The following is a 20,871-nucleotide window of genomic DNA, read 5'->3' on the forward strand; positions in this document are numbered from 1 at the left end:
TCGGCCACTGGGAGAAGGCGATTGAAGAGAATTCTTGCGATGACTTTCCCTGTGGCAGATAGCAGGGAAACTCCTCTGTAATTACCGCAATCGAACTTGTCACCTTTCTTGAAGATGGTCACAATTACGGCATCTCTGAGATCCCCTGGCATGCTCTCCTTCCAGATAAGAGAAATGAGTTCATGAATTCGCGCCAGTAGTGTTTCTCCGCCATGCTTTAGTGCCTCAGCAGGGATTCCATCTGCTCCTGAGGCCTTGTTGTCACACTTACACACTCTTACACACACACACTCTTACACACACACACTCTTACACACACATTCACTCTTACACACACACTCACAGAAGCATGCACAACAACAACTTGTATTTATATATAGTGCCTTTAACATAGTAAAGCAGCCTAAGGTGCTCCACAGGAGCGATTATCAAACAAAATTTGACACCGAATAATCCGTGTAAGATTTCAAAGTGAATTATACTGAAATTTAATTAAATATATTGGAGTTGACACTTGGATGCATTGTTTTTTAATTGTCCAAAATTTTCTACTGATAATTACAAAAAAAAACACTTGCTTTTCTATAGCGCCTTTCACAACCTCAGGACGTCCCAAAGCACTTTACAGCCAATGAAGTACTTTTGAAGTGTTATAATGTTGGGAAATGCGGCAGCCAATTTGTGCACAGCATGATTCCACAAAAAGCTAATGACAAGATATGGCTTTTAGTGGAGTTTTAGAACATTGTAGGCCCAATATGCACAGAAATATTTCATTCCATGGTTATAATGTGTGTGTGTCTGACTGTGTGTATCTGCCTGTGTGTCTGTCTGTATGTGTGTTTGTGTATCTGTCTGTATGTGTCTGTCAGTCTGTGAATCTGTGTGTGTATTTGTCTGTGCGCCTGTCTGTGTATCTGCCTGTGTGTAGATCTGCCTGTGTGTGTCTGTGTGTGTGTCTGCCTGTGTGTGGGTCTGTGTGTGTCTGTCTGTCTGTATCAGTCTGTCTGTGTGTCTCTGTCTGTGTGTCTCTGTCTGTGTGTGTCTGCCTGTGTATGTGTGTCTGTATGTCTGTCTGTGTGTGTGTGTGTGTCTGTGTCTGTGTGTGCCTGTCTCTGTCTGTGTGTGTCTGTCTGTGTCTCTGTGTGTCTGTCTGTCTGTGTGTGTGTCTGTCTGTGTGTGTGTCTCTGTGTGTGTGTCTGTCTGTGTGTATGTCTCTGTGTGTCTGTGTGTGTGTGTGTCTGTGTGTGTGTCTGTGTGTGCCTGTCTGTCTGTGTCTGTCTGTGTGTGTGTGTGTCTGTGTGTGTGTGTGTGTGTGTCTGTCTGTGTGTGTCTGTCTGTGTCTGTGTGTGTGCCTGTATCTGTGTGTCTCTGTGTCTGTGTGTGTGTCTGTCTGTGTCTCTGTGTCTGTGTGTGTAAAATTTTAAACAAGCCCCAGTAAAACAGTGTCAGGCCAGTGCAGTGGAATCCAGCTGCTCGGGTCCGGCCTGTTTAAAGTTCTTGTGGTCAGCAGCTCCCTGACTGAAACCATAGCGACCGGCAAAACTCAGCGGAGCCGACCGACTGCAGCGCGGGAGGTAAGTGATCGCTGGTGTTGGACAAAACAAAACCAGCAACAAAAAATAAGGAAAATAACTTGAAAGATGGACGCTTGGCAGAGCTAAGATTTATTTATGAAGTGGAATTGCAGTTTAATACAACCAAGAGTTGGAGAGAAGCGAAGTTACAATCTGAAGGGAGGGGGATGGGCTCCAGCCAAACTCTCCGAAAGGTTATTCCAGATTTGTTTTATGAACATGTGATTTTTTAATTTGAAGTTTTTCTTACAAAAACGTATTGTAGCGAGGCCCAGAATGGAAATGTTTTACACCCGTGGAAGGGAATGAGATTAACTATCTCATTAACTAACCGTCTTAATTAACTATCTCATTAACTAACTGCTTTAACTGTCTTATTAACTGTCTTATTAAAAACTGTCTTAATTAACTGTCTTATTAACTAAATATCTCATAACTAACTGTTAACTAACTGTCTCATTAACTAACTGTCTTAACTAATTGTCTTGTTAACTACTCTCATTAACTAACTGTCTTAACTAACTGTCTCATTAACTAACTATCATAACTACCCGTGGGTGTTGATGGTTAACTTGTCTCTGTGTCGCTCTAATGCCCCTTTCAAGGCACAAGCAAAGTCTTAGAATGTTTCAAACCCTGTCTAATTGCAGTGTGTTGTGAGTCATTAGTTCGGATGCAGTTTGGAGTCTTACAGCACACAAGGAGGCCATTCGGCCCATCGACCCTGTGCCGGCTCTTTGTGAAAGTACACTAAACGTGGACTGACACGTTCTAACTGTGGGACGTCCTGGGCGGGGCGGGGTGGCGTGAGTCAGGCTAAAGGCCAGTCTACGTAAAGATGCCTTTCATTACGGAAACATCCCGGAGACAAGGCAAGTCTGTTACAGACTGGAAAATACGAACGTCGACCGCGGAGAACCAGGATCTGATGGGCGCGAGGCAGGATGATATTCCGATCGGAGTCCGATATATATGGGTTAGCTCAGGTGGCACAGGGGTCTGACTAACCTTGCCCTGGGTGATGGCGGTTAGTGTGGGCCTGCCCGGGTGTTGGAGCTTGGGGTCCTCCTGCTCCGTTAGTCTCAGTAGCCCAGTTTGCAGCGCATCTCCCCACCGACTGATTGGGGAGTCCCTGGGTTTGTGGATGTCTCCACGGATACCGGGATAGGGACAAGCCTAAATAACCAGAGGGGAGCGGAGGAAACATTGTCATGATCTGGAATGCTCTGCCTGAAAGGGCGATGGAAGCAGATTCAATAGTGACTCTTAGAAGAGAATTGGATAAATACTTGAAGGGTCAACATTTACAGGGCTATGGGGAACGAGCAGGGGGAGTGGGACTAATTGGACAGCTCTACCAAAGAGCCGGCACAGACACGGTGGGCCGAATAGCCTCCCTCAATGCTGTATCATTCTATGATTCTAAGCTCAGATTTATCGTTCTTCCCAATCCAATCATTTAACAAAGCTCAGCCATGAAACGGGTAACAGCTGAAACCCAGGAGAAAGGCCAAACACTGTAGGATAAAAAGAGTCGGAAAGGAGGTGAGACCTCCTCCTCCAACCACTAGTGGTCACTACTTGGCATCATGCTTGGGATTTGGAATGTGGCGCTAAGACGGGTATATGGAGTTGAGGTACAGATCAGCCACGATCTAATTGAATGGCGGAGCAGGCTCGAGGGGCTCAATGACCTCCTGCTGTTCCTAATGTTTTAAAGTCTGAGGATTGTAGGGGACGAGAAAGACTTGGAGGGAGGAAAGGAGCCTCACAGATTTGAGGTCCTGAGAAAGAATGTGTCAAGCGCGGGAGAATAGGCACTGAATCTGCCCCCGCCTCAGCTCACCCGCTACTGAAACACTCCTCCATGCCTTTACTACCCCCAGACTCGACTATTCCAACGCTCTTCCGCCCAGCCTCTCACCCTCTGTAAACTTCAGCTCATCCAAAGCTCTGCTGCCCGTACCCTGACTCGAACCAAGTCCACGTCATCCATCACCCCAGTGCTCGCTGACCTACATTGGCTCCCGGTCCAGCAACGCCTCGATTTCAAAATTCTCATCCCTCCATGGCCTCGCCCTTCCCTATCTCTGTAATCTCCTCCAGCCCTGCAACCCTCCGAGATCTCGGCGCTCCTCCAATCCTGGCCTCTTGCACATCCCCGGTTTTAATCGCTCCACCATTGGCGGCCGTGCCTTCAGCTGCCGAGGCCCTAAGCTCTGAAACTCCACTGCCTAAACCTTTATGTCTCTCTCCTCCTTTAAGACGCACCTTAAAACCTACCTCTGTGACCAAGCTTTTAGTTACCTGTCCTAATATCTCCTTATGTGACTTGGTGTCAATTTTTGTCTGATAACTGCTCCTGTGAAGTGCCTTGGGGAAGTTGTTCTACGTTAAAGGCGCGATATGTATGCAAGTTGTTGATGTTGAATCTTGACTTCAGGCCATCGAAGATAGAAACATAGAAACATAGAAGATAGGAGCAGGAGTAGGCCATTCGGCCCTTCGAGCCTGCTCCGCCATTCAACGAGATCATGGCTGATCATCCAAACCCTAGCACCCGGTCCCTACACCGACAGCCATCCCACCCAAGCCCTATCCCCGTAACCCCGTAACCCCACGTATTTAATCCCCCCTAACACTAAGGGCCAATTTTTATCATGTAGGGAGAAGGAAGATTGCATCGGTCAGGGTACTGAGAGATTAGGAGGGACAAAAATAAGGATTCAGAGGCGCACTAAAGCCTCGTGTTCCAGAAGGCCTGGGACACCAGCAAGGAATTTTAAAAGTTTTTTTTTCCCCATGACTGTGCACTTTTTTTTGCTGACTTTCTGACACAAAGCAGCAAGTTCCTTCGGAGAGGAGCTCAAAAGTCCGATTTCCCTCTCACCAGCTTGGAGAGTTTAACAGCTCGTTCAACACCCAAACGATTAGCTCACTTGACAGCACTGAGACTCCTGCCCTCTTTGACTCTGTAATGTTTCACTTTAAGAACCTTTGCACCCAGTGTTATGTTACCATGGATACCAGGCTGACTTTTCTTCTGTCTCGCTGGTTCTTGCAGCGTTCACAGGTGTCCCGCAGAGTTAACTCTTCATCCTGTGACAGCCAACTTCATTCCAACCATGCTCCAGTGGAGCTAATCCCATATAAAGCAGGCACCGTGAGTCTTTCATTTCATAAGAACATAAGAAATAGGAGCAGGAGTTGGCCATTCGGCCCCTCAAACCTGCTCCGCAATTTCTGATTGGTCCGTGCAGATTATGCAGTCATTTCTCAGTTTTGCATTTAACTGGCCTCTTCAACCCTGACCCCCATTGGTCACCTGAACCTGAAACCCTGACTCTCATTGGTCACCCGAACCTGAAGCCCTGACCCCCATTGGTCACCTGAACCTGAAGCCCTGACTCCCATTGGTCACCTGAACCTGAAGCCCTGACTCCCATTGGTCTCCTGGACCTGAAGACCTTGACTCCCATTGGTCACCTGGACCTGAGGACCTTGACTCCCATTGGTCACCTGGACCTGAAGACCTTGACTCCCATTGGTCACCTGGACCTGAAGACCTTGACTCCCATTGGTCTCCTGGACCTGAAGCCCTGACTCCCATTGGTCTCCTGGACCTGAAGCCCTGACTCCCATTGGTCACCTGAACCTGAAGCCATGACTCCCATTGGTCTCCTGGACCTGAAGCCCTGACTCCCATTGGTCACCTGGACCTGAAGCCCTTGACCCCCATTGGTCACCCGGACCTGAAGCCTTGACTCCCATTGGTCACCTGAACCTGAAGCCCTGACTCCCATTGGTCACCTGAACCTGAAGCCCTGACTCCCATTGGTCTCCTGGACCTGAAGCCCTGACTCCCATTGGTCACCTGGACCTGAAGCCCTGACTCCCATTGGTCACCTGGACCTGAAGCCCTGACTCCCATTGGTCACCTGGACCTGAAGCCCTGACTCCCATTGGTCACCTGGGCCTGAAGCCCTGACTCCCATTGGTCACCTGGACCTGAAGCCCTTGACTCCCATTGGTCACCTGGACCCGAAGCCCTGACACCCATTGGTCACCTGAACCCGAAGCCCTGACTCCCATTGGTCACCTGAACCCGAAGCCCTGACTCCCATTGGTCACCTGGACCTGAAGCCCTGACTCCCATTGGTCACCTGGACCTGAAGCCCTGATTCCCATTGGTCTCCTGGACCTGAAGCCCTGACTCCTCCTCATCTCCCAGACGTGAAGCCCAGACTCCTGCCTGTCTCCCAGACGTGAAGCCCAGACTCCTGCCTGTCTCCCAGACGTAAAGTCCAGACTCCTGCCTGTCTCCCAGACGTGAAGCCCAGACTCCTGCCTGTCTCCCAGACGTGAAGCCCAGACTCCTGCCTGTCTCCCAGACGTGAAGCCCAGACTCCTGCCTGTCTCCCAGACGTGAAGCCCAGACTCCTGCCTGTCTCCCAGACGTGAAGCCCAGACTCCTGCCTGTCTCCCAGACGTGAAGCCCAGACTCCTGCCTGTCTCCCAGGCGTGAAGTCCAGACTCCTGCCTGTCTCCCAGACGTGAAGCCCAGACTCCTGCCTGTCTCCCAGACGTGAAGCCCAGACTCCTGCCTGTCTCCCAGACGTGAAGCCCAGACTCCTGCCTGTCTCCCAGACGTGAAGCCCAGACTCCTGCCTGTCTCCCAGACGTGAAGCCCAGACTCCTGCCTGTCTCCCAGACGTGAAGCCCAGATCCTGCCCATCTGCCGCCCAGCTTCCCTACTTCCCCTGGCCTCCTTGCCCTCCCAGTCCTGACTCCCACTCTACTCCTGGACCTGAAGCCCCATCATCCACCTGGTCTCATAACTGACGCACAAGGTCTGACAGAGATAATGTGGGCGGATGGTCGAGATCCCACTGTAGTCTATTTTTAATAAAAATTAGACCAGTGTATAAAATGTTCTTGTGTTGCAATCAGATGTGGCCAGGAGATGAATTATTTAACTCCTAAAATTATTTTTAAAAATACGCATAAAATTCACTGATTTCCTTTCAGCCTTGTGACTTGGGTTGGAAATTGGTTGGGTGGGGTTGGGTGGGGGTGGTGGTAGGAGACAGAGTGGGGATAAAGGGTAGGATTGGCGGGATGTGACGAGTGGATCTGTACTGGGGCCTCATCCATTCACCATATTCATTAATGACTTGGATGAAGGAATAGCGAGTTGTGTTTCCAAGTTTGCGGATAAGACAGTTTGGAGGGCGAGTAAGTGGTGCAGATGGGAGGAGAAAGTTACAAAGGGACATGGATTAAGTGAACGGGCAAAACTGTGGCAAATGGAGTTCAATGTGGGCAAGTGTGAGGTCATCTGCTTTGGACCCACAAAAGACAAATTGGTGTATTTCCTAAATGGTGAGAGATTAGGAACTGTGGAGGAGCAATGGGATTTGAGAGTCCGTGTCATTAAAAACAAGTAGCCAGGTAAAAAAAAAAAAAAAGTAATCAAAAAGGCTACTGAAATGTTGGCCTTTATCTGAAGGGTCTGGAATACAAAGGGGAAGAAGTTATGTCAAGTTGTATCCAGCCTTGGTCAGATGGGGTGGGGGAGAGAGTTCCATTGATTTACCTGGCTGTTCACTCTCTCCCTGTAGGACCACAGGCAGTAGAAAGAGGCACTCTTGAGTTGATCCAGGGGATGCTGCTGGAGCTTAAGCAGTTAACAGACTGCCAGTACAGAGCACTGCTGAACATAACCACACTCAAGGACATACATATGATAGAGAGAGAGAGAGAGAGAGGGGAGTGCTGTAATAGAATCTATATTAATAATACTGCTCTACCTCTCTCTTGCTTCACAATCTCAGGACGTCACAAAGCGCTTTACAGCCAATGAAGTACTTTTTTTGAAGTGTAGTCACTGTTGTAATGTAGGCAACGTGGCAGTCAATTTGCGCACAGCAAGCTCCCACAAACAGCAATCAAATAATGACCAGTTTTTCTATTTTAATAATGGTTGACGGATAAATATTGGCCAGGACACCGGGGAGAACTCCCCTGCTCTTCTTCGAAATAGTGGCCATGGGATCTTTTACATCCACCCAAGAGGGGCAGACGGGGCCTCGGTTTAACCTCTCATCCGAAAGACGGCACCTCCGACAGTGCAGCACTCCCTCAGCACTGGAGTGTCAGATCACAGTCAAATTACTATGTATCTTAAAAAGACAGAAACACAACCCAGTAAACTGTACAACACCAAAAAATCGTACAGATGGGCCAAAAACGACACGGAAAAATACCAGAAAGCAATTAGCAATGAATCAACTCAAGCTCTCTTGGACACCTTTCTGGATAACATATACACTCACAATAAAGAAGGTGTAAACCGGGCAGTGAATAAACTAAACAATATTTTTGATAATTTGGCAACAAGGTCAAACTTGAAAGCTCGCAAGAACAAACCCAAAACAAAAAACTATGAAAAATGGTTTGACCCAGATTGCCATAACATGAGGAAAAAACTTAGAAAAATATCAAACCAAAAACACAGACATCCAGAAAACGAGGAATTACGCCTTACTTATTGTCAGACACTAACACAATACAGAAACACACTCAGAACCAAAAAAGAGCAATATATTAAGAATACACTCAACTCCATTGAGGAATCCATTGATTCCAATTGTTTCTGGGACAACTGGAATACATTACACAAAAAACAACACGACGAATTGGCCATTCAAAATGGAGACACATGGGAAAACCACTTTGAAAAATTATACCAGAAAAACACACTAAGGCCAGAGCAACACCAAATATGCAAAAAACTGGAAAAGCTCGAAATGGCCATAAAAGATAACCAAAACCCGCTAGACTCCATAATAACAGAAAAAGAACTTTTTGAAAAACTCAAGGACCTGCGACCAGGAAAAGCTTGCGGGGCAGACGGCATACTAAGCGAGATGATTAAACACACAGACGATAAAATGAAACTGGCTATCCTAAAACTCTTCAACTTGGTTCTGAGTGTCGGTTACTTCCCTGATATCTGGAACAAAGGACTCATAACGCCCATATACAAAAGTGGGGACAAAGTCGACCCAAATAACTATCAAGGCATCTGTGTAAACAGTAACCTGGAGAAGGTATTCTGTAGCATCATAAACAAAAGACTTATAAACTTCCTTGAGGAGCACAATGTCTTGAGTAAAAGCCAAATTGGATTCCTGCAAAACTATAGAACATCAGATCATATCTTCACCCTACAGACCCTAATTGACAAACACGTTCATCAAAACAAAAGCAAAATCTACGCATGCTTTATAGATTTCCAGAAGGCTTTGACTCCATCTGACATGACGGTTTATTCCTGAAACTTATCGAAAGCGGGGTAGGGGGAAAAACATATGATGTAATTAAATCAATGTATACAAACAACAAATGTGCAGTTAAAATTGGAGACAAACAAACAAAATACTTCCCACAGGGGCGGGGGGTGACGCAGGGCTCGCCAATCTCACCGACACTCTTTAATATTTACATAAATGAATTGGCAAAACTACTTGAACAATCTACAGCACCCGGCCTCACCCTATATGAATCCAAGGTTAAATTCCTCCTCTATGCAGACGACCTGGTTCTGCTGTCACCAACTAAGGAGGGTCTACAGCAGAACCTGGATCTGCTGGAGTCGTACTGCCAGACGGGCCCTGGCAATAAATCCCCAAAAAACCAAAGTCCTTGTGTTCCAGCAAAGATCCAGACATCAGGGACCCAGAATAAATTTCACACTAGGAACAACCAAAATTGAACAAACCACTAACTACACATACTTAGGCTTCAAAATCAGTTCTACAGGAAATTTCAAACTGGCTGTGAATGAACTGAAAGAGAAAGCAAGAAGGGCTTTCTATGCCATTAAAAAATCAATCCAAATAGAAATCCCAATTAGCATTTGGCTCAAAATTTTCAAATCAGTAATTGAACCAATTGCACTCTATGGCAGTGAGGTGTGGGGACCGCTAACACAACAAGAATTTGCAAAATGGGACAAACACCCAATTGAGATCCTACATGCAGAATTCTGTAAAAGTATCCTCCGGACTCAAAGGAAAACTGTAAACAATGCATGCAGGGCAGAACTAGGCCAATATCCATTAATAATCACTATCCAAAAAAGAGCCACCAAATTTTGGAAACACCTAGAAATGAGCAACCCCCAATGCTATCATTACGAAGCCCTGAAATGCCAAGAGAGGACCATAAAGAAGAATACCCTCAGTCAGCTAGTCCTGGGACTCAGTGAAGTAACTACTAACACTACTAACAATAATCAGCCCCAGGACAGTGACAGCGTAACACAAAGAATTTGACCCAACACAATCGTCGCTAAGCAAAAGGAAAAATATCTGTCATATTGGGCAGAAACAACAAAAACCCAAAGCAAACTCAATTGCTACTTGGCCCTAAACAGACAATACAACATGGCTGATTACCTGACCATGGTAAAGGATAGCAAACTGAGAAAAACTTTGACAATGTACAGACTTAGTGAACATAACCTGGCGATCGAAAAAGGTAGACACAGACAGACCCGGCTACCAAGAGAGGACAGGATATGCTCTCACTGCAGTCAGGGAGTGGTGGAGACAGAGATGCACTTCCTCACAGCTTGTAGAAAATATCAGGGCATAAGGGAGAATTTCTACCCAAAATTCACAAAAATATGCCCGGATTTCAGAAATTTGAATGACGACCAAAAACTCCCATACCTACTAGGGGAAGAGAGAAATTGTATAACACTAGCGGCACACTATGTTACAGCTTGCCATAAACAGAGGGACAACCACTAAATATAAGAAAAGAGTATATATAAATTATATGAAAGTATATTTATACACTCAGGGATATATCTGTTTATACACTGTATGGATAGATCTGTATTTTTGTGAACAAACATGAATGTTTTTCGATGCTTTGGCAACATAAGATGTAACTTGTCATGCCAATAAAGCGATTTGAATTGAATTGAATTGAAATTGAAAGTCTGGGCAGGGGAACCCTTTCTGGAGAGAGCATTTCCCTCCTGCCCCTTTAAGCTTTGGTGAGGCTCAGACATAAAGCAGCTTGCGTTTCTTGAATCACAACAGTCCCTCGGTCTCCAATCCTCCACTCCTTACACCCTCTTCTTTTTACTGCGTGTGTTTGCTACAGTCCCTCCCAGCCCAATACCAAGAGCTGCACTTTAACCCCTTTCAAACATTAATTTCCTTTGCCGTGAACTATTCCGTTGGCAACTGATCGACCAGTTTAGCAATGAGCAATAGCAAGAGAAGGCCTACTCTTCCAGTGGTGAGTAATTATCAGCATGTTTTATATCCGCACTATCCTGCAAATCCATTCGCCTATCCTGCAAATCCATTGGCAGGACAGGCGCACCAACGTCAGTGTTCTCGCTCAAGCCAACATCCCCAGCATCGAAGCTTTGACCATGCTCGATCAGCTCCGATGGACGGGTCACATTGTCCGCATGCCCGATACGAGACTCCCAAAACAAGCGCTCTACTCGGAGCTCCGGCACGGCAAGAGAGCCCCAGGTGGGCAGAGGAAACACTTCAAGGACACCCTCAAAGCCTCCTTGGAAAAAGTGTAACATCCCCACTGACACCTGGGAATCCCTGGTCCAAGACCGCACAAAGTGGAGGAGAAGCATCCGGGAAGGCGCCGAACACCTCGAGTCTCTTCGCCGGGAGCAAGCGGAAGCCAAGCGCAGGCAGCGCAAGGAGCACACGTCAACCCAAGCACCCCACCCATCCACCCCTTCAACCACCGTCTGCCCCACCTGTGACAGAGACTGTAGGTCCCGCATTGGACTCATCAGTCACCTGCGAACTCATTTTTAATGTGGGAGCAAGTCATCCTCGGTTCTGAGGGACTGCCTAAGAAGAAGAAGAAGTTTTATATCTGCACTACACCATTCCCATCCTTCCGTTGGGGAACTATGGAGGGTGAGCTGGAGGGGGTGGGGGGGGGGGGGGTGGGAGGGGAACAAAGGGCTCTGACGGTCTCTGCAGTTGTTTCCCCTAGTTCCATTGCTATACGTTAAATAGAACTGCAGAAAAATAATAAAAGGAACGTAGGCTATTCTGCCCATCCAGTCCGCATTGGTGTTTATCCTCCATGTGAGCAGTTAGTCACAATCCCACGCACCCACCCTGCGCTGGACTTCAAACACCACCACCCCCCACCCCGCTACAGTCCACGTTCCCCCCACAGGGTGTAGTCGGGGGTAGGGGGGGGTGGCAGGCAGAGCCTGGCACCACTAGAGCAGTGTGAAAACAAACTATCCCAGAGCCAAGTATCAGGGTGTAGGCAGCAGCATCCTGTGCAGTGGGGTTTCAAATTCGAGCAGACTAGATAAAGAAAGAACTTGCATTTATACCGCGCCATTCACAAGCTCAGAACATCCCTTTGCAGCCAGTGAGGTATTTTTTTTTGAAGTGTAGTCACGGTTTGTAATGCTCGAGGGGCCAAATGGCCGACTCCTGCTTCTATTTCTTAAGTTCTTATGCCCAAGAATCCCCAACCGGCAGAAATAGTTTCTCTCCATCTACCCTATCTGTTTCCCCTTAATATCTTGAAAACTTCGATCAAATCAGCCCGTAACCTTGTAAATTCCAGGGAATACAACCCTGGTTTGTGTAATCTCCCCTCATAATTTAACCCTTGGAGTCCGGGTATTATTCTGGTCAGCCGACGCTACCTACCTAAACAATGCTCCAGCTGACATGTAACCAGTGATTTATTGTTTCTTAAATAATTTTGAGCCGCATTCCAAGGATGTTTCAAAACTTGATATGCAAAGAAGAACAGCTCGGCTTCAGGGTAAGGTGGGGTTGCCAACTTAATTTGGAGGTTTTGTCACACGACCTCCAACTGCCCCGCCCAGTCAAACACACTCCCCCCCCCCCACCTGCAATATTTTTTAAACTAATAAACAAAAATGTTCAAAGAAAATGGGCGGGAAAAAAATGCCGCTGTTGATCTTTCTCCTGGAGTTGCCCGCAGGTTAATTCCTGGAGACTCCAGGACAGTCCTGGAAATCGCGCAGATTTTATTAAAGTGCTCTTGGGGACATGGGTGTCACTGGCAAGGACCTTCCCGGGTTAGTTCTCAGGTGACTGATGACTCCAATGCGGGACCTACAGTGGCTGAAGAGGCGGGTGGGTGGGGTGCTTGGGTTGACGTGCTCTCCTTGCGCTTGGCTTCCGCTTGCTCCCGGCGAAGAGACTCGAGGTTTTCGGCGCCTTCCCGGATACTTCTCCTCCACTTTGTGCGGTCTTGGGCCAGGGATTCCCAGGTGTCAGTGGGGATGTTACACTTTTTCCAAGGAGGCTTTGAGGGTGTCCTTGAAGCATTTCCTCTGCCCACCTGGGGCTGGACGTTTTACTGCGTTAAAGGCGCCATATAAATGCAAGTTGATGTTAATTTGGTTATTTATGTCGAGGCAGCTGTGTTGTTAAGTGATACCAGGGTGTAGCTAAGGGAAGGTATCAACTACAGGCGGATGATTCAATGTGTACCGAGATGGCATGTACACAAAGGCAATTACTCATTGTAATAATGCTCGCTCCTAAGGGCAGTGACAGTCTATTGTTGTCTGTGGAGGCGTAGCAACAGTTTACAATAGGACTCGCATTGGACCCAAGCCTGGGCAGAGCACCTGTGTCATAATTTGGGAATGTTTTTCTAAGTGGAGAGGAGTTACACTATAAGTAAAGAAACCACAACACTCAATTAATGTTGGCATTCCACTTGCAGCAGTTGGAATGTCCATAAACTCATCCGTGACCTAATTATAGAATCTCACAGCACAGGAGGAGGCCATTCGGCCCATTGTGCCGGTGCCGGCTCTCCGAAAGAGCTCTCCAATTAGTCCCACTCCCTCCCTGCTCTTTCCCCACAGCCCTGCACATTTTTCCCCTTCAAGTATTTATCCAATTCCTATTTGAAAGTTACTATTGAATCTGCTTCCACCGCTCTTTCAGGCAGCGCATTCCAGATCACAACAACGCGCTGCGTAAAAAACATTTCTCCTCATCTCGCCCTCTGGTTCTTTTGCCAATTACCGTAATTGAATGGCGGAGCAGGCTCGAGGGGCTGAATGGCCTCCTCCTGTTCCCATGTTCCTATCCACAAGTGTAACTTTTAGCAACATCTAAAGGCCTAAAACAGACTCTCCCTTTTTCTACAAAGAGTAAGCCCACCTACCCGCTTCTCATCATACCGCTCAATCCCGCGTTTCTCCTGATCCCGAAGCGCGTCTCACTGCCTCGTGAACCCATTCGCAGTGTCCACTTCAATGTCCTTGCCTGGTAACTCTTCCTGGCCAGATAAGTGATCCAGTTCCACCTGACTTCCTTTCTTACTCCCGACTTCACCGTTCCTTCATCGTCGCTGGGTCAAAACCCTGCAACTCCCTCCCTAACAGCACAGTGGGGAGTACCTTCACCACACGGACTGCAGCGGTTCAAGAAGGTAGCTCACCACCACCTTCTCGAGGGCAACAAGGGATGGCAATAAATGCTGGCCTTGCCAGCGAGGCCCACATCCCATGAAGGAATAAAAAAAAACAAATTCCACATTATTAAACTTGTGTCGCCTGGTAGTCAACACTTTCACCACAGTGAGCAAGTTGTCTGTTCGTTCATAATCTTGAAAACTTCAATAAGATTACCTCAAAGTCCCCTCTTTTCCTGTCTGAGGCTGAACCACACTGCTCGCAACCATGGTGTCATATTTCACCCTGAAATGAGCTTCCGACCACATATCTGCACCATAACTAAGACTGCCTATTTCCACCTCCGTAACATCGCCCGTCTCTGCCCCTGCCTCAGCTCATCTGCTGCTGAAACCCTCATCCATGCCTTTGCTACCTCTAGACTTGACTATTCCAACACACTCCTGGCTGGCCTCCCACATTCTATCCTACATAAACTTCAGGTCATCCAAAACTCTGCTGCCCGTGTCCTAACTCGCACCAAGTCCCGTTCACCCATCACCCCTGTGCTCGCTGACCTACACTGGCTCCTCGTTAAGCAACGCCTCGATTTCAAAATTCTCATCCTTGTTTTCAAATCCCTCCATGGCCTCACCCCTTCCTATCTCTATAATCTCCACCAGCCCCACAACCGCCCCCCCCCCCCCCGCCTCACCGAGATATCTGCACTCCTCTAATTCTGACCTCTTGAGCATCCCTGATTTTAATCGCTCCACCATTGGCAGTCGTGCCTTCAGCTGCCAAGGCCCTAAGCTCTGGAATTCCCTCCCTAAACCTCTCCGCCTCGCTACCTCTCTCTCCTCCTTTAAGACGCTCCTTAAAACCTACCTCTTTGACCAAGCTTTTGGTCACCTGCCCTAATTTCTCCCGATGTGGCTCGGTGTCAAATTTTTGGTCTTTTAATACTCCTGTGAAGCGCCTTGGGACGTTTTACTACATTAGAGGCGCTATATAAATACAAGTTGTTGTTGAAAAGCCAGAGATGAGAAAAGGCAGTTGGGTATAAATTCACCTCGGGCACTTGTGCACAATGGGCGATAGTGAATCACTGGCCTCTCTTGCACCCCGCACGATATTTTATTTTCCATTGACTTCCACCACATATAATTAGGCAGAATGTACAGCACAGACACAGGCCATTCAGCCCAACTGGTCCATGCCGGTGTTTATGCCGCCCAAGACAAACTTATACCCCAATAAATCCATTGACTCTCACCTCACTGCTATTCCAAACGCGTGTCACTCTTTGAGCAAGATAGAAAAATGAATAATTGCATTTATAGGGGAGAGGGATAAACCCGACAACTGCAGGCCAGCCAGCCTAACATCGCTGGTGGGGAAACTTTTAGAGACAATAATCCGAGGCGAAATTAATTTGTTACTTGGAAAAATATGGGTTAACAAATGATAGCCAGCACGGATTTGTTAAAGGCAAATTGTGTTTGATTAACTTGATTTGAGTTCTTTGATGGAGTGAACCTGTGGAATTCTCTATCACAGAAGGCAGTGGAGGCCAATTCATTAAATATATTCAAGAAGGAGTTAGATATATTTCTTAAGGCTAAAGGGATCAAGGGATATGGGGAGAAAGCAGGGACAGGGTACTGAATTTGGATGATCAGCCATGATCTCATTGAATGGCGGAACAGGCTCGAGGGGCCGAATGGCCTACTCCTGCTCCTATCTTCTATGTTTCTATGTTACGGAGAGGGTTGATGAGGGTAGTGCGGTTGATGTTGTGTATAAGGACTTTCAAAACACGTTTGAGAAAGTACCACATTATAGACTTGTTAGCAAAATTGAAGCCCACAGGATTATAGGCGCAGTGGCAGCGTGGATAGAAAATTGGCTGAGGGACAGAAAGCAGAGAGGAGTGGTGACCGGTTGTTTATCAGACTGGAGGGAGCTTTACAGGGGTGTCTCCCCAGGGGTTGGTATTAGGACAACTGCTCTTTTTGATATATATTAATGACGTGGACTTGGGTACACAGGGCATCATTTCAAAGTTTGCAGATGATACAAAACTTGGAAATGCAGTAAGCAATGAGGAGGAGAGTAACAGACTTCAGGAGGACATAGACAGTCTGCTGAAATGGGCAGACACATGGCAGATGCAATTTAATTCAAAGAAGTGTCAAGAAGCAGAATAAGGAGAGGCAATATAAACTAAATGGTACAATTTTAAAGTGGGTGCAGGAACAGGGAGACCTGGGGGATGAATGGACACAACTCTTTGAAGGTGGCAGGACAAGTTGACAAGACTGTTAAAAAAGAACATGGGATCCTTGGCTTTATTAATACAGGTAGACTACCCTTTATCCGGACTTCCGAAAACCGAAACCCTCTAAAAACCGAAGGTTTTTTCGTTCAGCGTAAGTCGTGCGTACGAACGAAAAAACCTTCGGTTTTTAGAGGGTTCCGGTTTCGGAAGTTCGGTTAAAGGGTAAGTCGTGCGCACGACCCCCCGCGGACCCCGACAACCGCCGACCCCGCCAGCCCCGACAACCGCCGACCCCCCCGCGGACCCCGCCGGCCCCGACAACCGCCGACCCCCCCGCCGGCTCCGACAACCGCCGACCCCGCCAGCCCCGCCAACCGCCGGCCCCGACAACCGCCGACCCCGCCAGCCCCGACAACAGCCGACCCCCCCGCGGACCCCGCCGGCCCCGACAACCGCCGACCCCCCCGCCGGCCCCGACAACCGCCGACCCCCCCGCGGACCCCGCCGGCCCCGACCCCCGCCGACCCCGACTGACTTACGCTGAGCGTCAGCGTAAGTTGTGCGCACGACCCCCCGCCGACCCCCCCGCGGACCCCCGCCGACCCACCTTCCGAAATCCGAAATTCTCCTTTATCCGAAACTCGGCTGGTCCCGAGGTTTTCGGATAAAGGATAGTCTACCTGTAGAGGCAGAGTCCAAAAGCAAGGAAGTTATGCTAAACCTTTATAAATCTGGCTCGGCCCCACCTGGAGTAGTGGGCAGGATTTTCATTGGGCCGTGGAGGCGGGATTGGAGGCGTGTGGGGGGTTAAAATCTCGAAATTGGGGGGCACGAACCCATCCCGCCCCCAACCCACCTCCATGCCAGTTTCAAAGGAGGCGGATACCCGACCTGTGCTGGGACCCGCCTCCCCGAGGCGGGAAGGGGATTAGTGCCAATTAACTGCCTGTTAACAGGTAGTTAACAGGCAGTTTTTAGCCTAATCCCTATTTTTATTCCTGAAGTGTGGGATTCCTGACGGCTCCAAACCACGCCAAGGTAGCGAGGCGGACCGTCGGGCTGAAGGGCTTGGAGGGTTCGAGATGTCCGGTGTTCAGGTGAGTGATGGGTGCATGAGTGCAGAGGTAAGTGTGTTTGGTCTGTGTAAAGTGTTTAAAGAAGTTTAATTACCTTTACTTACCTTTACAGCCTTCCTTCCTTCAGGTCTCGGGAGTCCCTCATCTCACCGGCACAGAAAGCAGAATGGCTGTGAGCTATCAAAAGTTGCAGCATTCAGCTTTCTGTTCTGGAGAGATCTCTAAATCAGCCTGAGAGGAAGGAATTAACTTAGTGTACAGATTGTCAGTGTTTGACAGCTTCAAAGAGCTGTCAAACGCTGATATTTCATCTGTCAAAAGCTCTTGACAGATGAAATATCAATCTGTGACATCACCTGTTGCCGGGTGGCCCTTAATTGGCCTGCTGAACCTGCTGGGCGGGCTCAACAAGGTCAATCAAGTGAAAATCGCGTGGGTTGGCCACAACTCGATGGGGGCGGGACTACAACCCCGAAAGTTGTATTCCCGCCTCCTATACGCCTCCTCAATCAAAATCCAGCCCTTTGTGTCCAATTCTGGGCACCGCACTTTAGGAAGGATGTGAAGGGAGTTGTTGTGACCTGGAATGCGCTGCCTGAATGCGATGCTCCCTCTAATTTGTTTTCGGGCCACATGGCCCATTCAAAAATTCGCACACGCGCAGTTTTTGCATTTAAAAGCCAGCTCACCGGCTGCACGGGACCTCTAGTGCGCCATGCAGCCACGCAGCTTAAAAGGATCATTGCTTGAAAGGGCGGTGGAAGCAGATTCAATAATAACATTCAAAAGGGAATTGGATAAATGCTTGAAGGGGAAAAATGTACAGGACTGTGGGGAAAGAGCAGCGGGAGGGGGACTAACTGGAGAGCTCTTTCAAAGAGCTGGCACAGGCACGATGGGCTGAATAGCCTCCTCCTGTACTGTATCATTCTATGATTATATCTCACCTCAAAGCACTGGAGAGGTACCACCAACGCTGCCTCCGCAAGATCCTGCAAATCCATTGGCAGGACAGGCGCACCAACGTCAGTGTTCTTGCTCAGGCCAACATCCCCAGCATCGAAGCTTTGACCACGCTCGATCAGCTCCGATGGACGTGCCACATCGTCCGCATGCCCGATACCAGACTCCCAAAACAAGCGCTCTACTCGGAGCTCCGACATGGCAGGACAGCCCCAGGTGGGCAGAGGAAACGCTTCACGCTTCAAGGACACCCTCATAGCCTCCTTGAAAACGTGTAACATCCCCACCGACACCTGGGAATCCCTGGCCCAAGACCGCACAATGTGGAGGAGAAGCATCCGGGAAGGCGCCGAACACCTCGAGTCTCTTCGCCGGGAGCAAGCGGAAGCCAAGCGCAAACAGCAGAAGGAGCGCACATCAACCCAAGCACCCCACCCACCCGCCCCTTCAACCACCGTCTGCCCCACCTGTGACAGAGACTGTAGGTCCCGCATTGGGCTCATCAGTCACCTGAGAACTCATTTTTAGTGTGGAAGCAAGTCATCCTCGGTTCCGAGGGACTGCCTAAAAAGAAGAATCTCACCTTATATATCTCACACAGTGACCTACCTTGCCATGCAGTTACTGCAGGGAAACATGTGACCTTTCTAAACCTGCAATGTCCCTCCCTCAAAGAGTCATGAGGTGAATGGCCAGTTAATCTGCTTAATTAGTAATGAATGAAGTTTCTCTCAGTAAATGTTTTAAATGTACTTTTCACTCGTCTGCGCTCTGGTCCTGGCTTCCTGGTTCACTTTGAAGTAAAGAAAAGTACTTGCATGTATATCACACCTTTCACGACCGCAAGATGTCCCAAAGCGCTTCACAACCAATGATGTATTTTTGAACGTACTAAAGTTAGTCAGCCGTGGTTCAGTGGGCAGCACTTTCACCTCTGAGTCAGAGGGTCGTGGGTTCCAGTCCACTCCAGAGACTTGAAAGAAAAGAAAGACTTGCATTTCTATAGCGCCTTTCACGACCTCAGGATCGTCCCAAAGCGCTTTACAGCCAATGAAATACTTTTGAAGTGTAGTCACTGTTGTAATGTAATGTTGAGCACAGAATCCAGGCTGACACTCCAGCGCAGTGCTGAGGGAGCGCTGCACTGTCAGAGGAGCCGTCTTTCAGATGAGACGTTAAACCGAGGCCCCGTCTGCTCTCTCAGGCGGACGTAAAAGATCCCATGGCACTATTTCGAAGGAGAGCAGGGGGAGTTATCCCCGGTGTCCTGGCCAATATTTATCCCTCAATTAACATCATTAAAACAGATTATCTAGTCATTATCACATCGCTGTTTGCGGGATCTTGCTGTGTGCAAATTAGCTGCCGTGTTTCCCTTATTACAACAGTGACCACACTTCAAAAGTATTTCATCGACTGTAAAGAGCTTTAGGATGTCCTGAGATTGTGAAAGGCGCTATAGAAATGCAAGTCTTTCTCTTTCACCACCGCCCCCCCAACCCGTTTTCTTGTTATTCTTTTTCAATTCGGGGCCCATTCTGCGTTAGCTGGGAGTGTGGTAGAGGTTCAATAATTAGCTTCTCGGTCTGGGAGGGGAAAATCCGCCAGACATCATCTCCCCCACCCCCGGCCCTCGGATTGTTATTTAACGACTCCCCCAACGGAAAGAGCATTTTGCGCGGGCTTCGGACGAGAACAAGATTAGCTTCGGCTGTGGTGCGCCCATGTGGTCGAATAGCCTGTCCGACACTGACCGTCTAGGTTGGCGCAGGGCTAAGGCCAATCGACCGAGATATTGGAAAGGTCACGCACAACAACAACCTTGCATTGATATAGCGCCCGTGACGTAAAAACGTCTCGAGGCGTTTCGCAGGAGCGTTACCAGACCAAAAGTTGACACCGAGCCACATAAGAGATACTAGGACGGGTGACCAAAAGCTTGGCCAAAGAGGGAGCGAAATTGAAGCAAAGCAGTGAAATAAGAAACTCTTATCGCCAGAAGGACTCACCGGGATGTAAGGGCAGTGTGTGAGCTCAGGCATGTCACAGGCTGGGATAGGATAGAGACCCGCCTTGCTCTTACATGAGCTCAACTCCTCCCAACATTGAAATGCCTGTCTGGGTCGGGTGGGGGCGGGGCGTCGGGAAGCTTTTATAAGAGGGAGTCGAGAGCTCGGTCGGGTCAGTGGGGACTGATTGAGGACCGACTGGCTGTGCGCACACTCTCACCTCACCCCCTTGGCAGATAAAACGGAGTTTGCTAAATATCTTCGGAGGGTGAGTGGAGAATTTCCTCTCCTCCGCTGTGTCAGCAGCTGGGCTTGGTGCTTTTTAAATTTGCTCAGATGAACATACCCGTTAACGTTTCTGCAATAAACACTACAGGAGTGGCGAGAGTGTGACACACACACACACACACATGGAGTCGATTTGCTCCTGTGCGTGTTGTAAGCCACACAAGGAATGTAAAATCCAACCTCGTAAAGTCGGGAGGAAACGGGCTGTGAA

The 20,871-nt window shown here is 48.4% G+C and overlaps 1 protein-coding gene across 2 annotated transcripts in view; it reads left to right on the top strand.

The window, feature by feature from the left end:
- The first annotated feature begins 1,482 nt into the window (after positions 1-1,482).
- Positions 1,483-20,871, top strand: part of vill (villin-like) — a 198,020-nt gene continuing 178,631 nt past the window's right edge. The window contains exon 1 of one of the 2 annotated variants that reach the window (XM_085987391.1): positions 1,483-1,577. The gene's annotated coding sequence lies outside the window, so the exon portion shown is untranslated. Of the gene's footprint in view, positions 1,578-20,564; positions 20,641-20,871 lie in introns of those variants that run through there. The other variant, XM_085987390.1, reaches the window with a different exon arrangement.

The sequence above is a fragment of the Somniosus microcephalus genome, chromosome 5 (assembly GCF_052327205.1).
Source record: "Somniosus microcephalus isolate GS21.2 chromosome 5, FLI_Smic_1.0, whole genome shotgun sequence".
Taxonomy (NCBI): domain Eukaryota; kingdom Metazoa; phylum Chordata; class Chondrichthyes; order Squaliformes; family Somniosidae; genus Somniosus; species Somniosus microcephalus.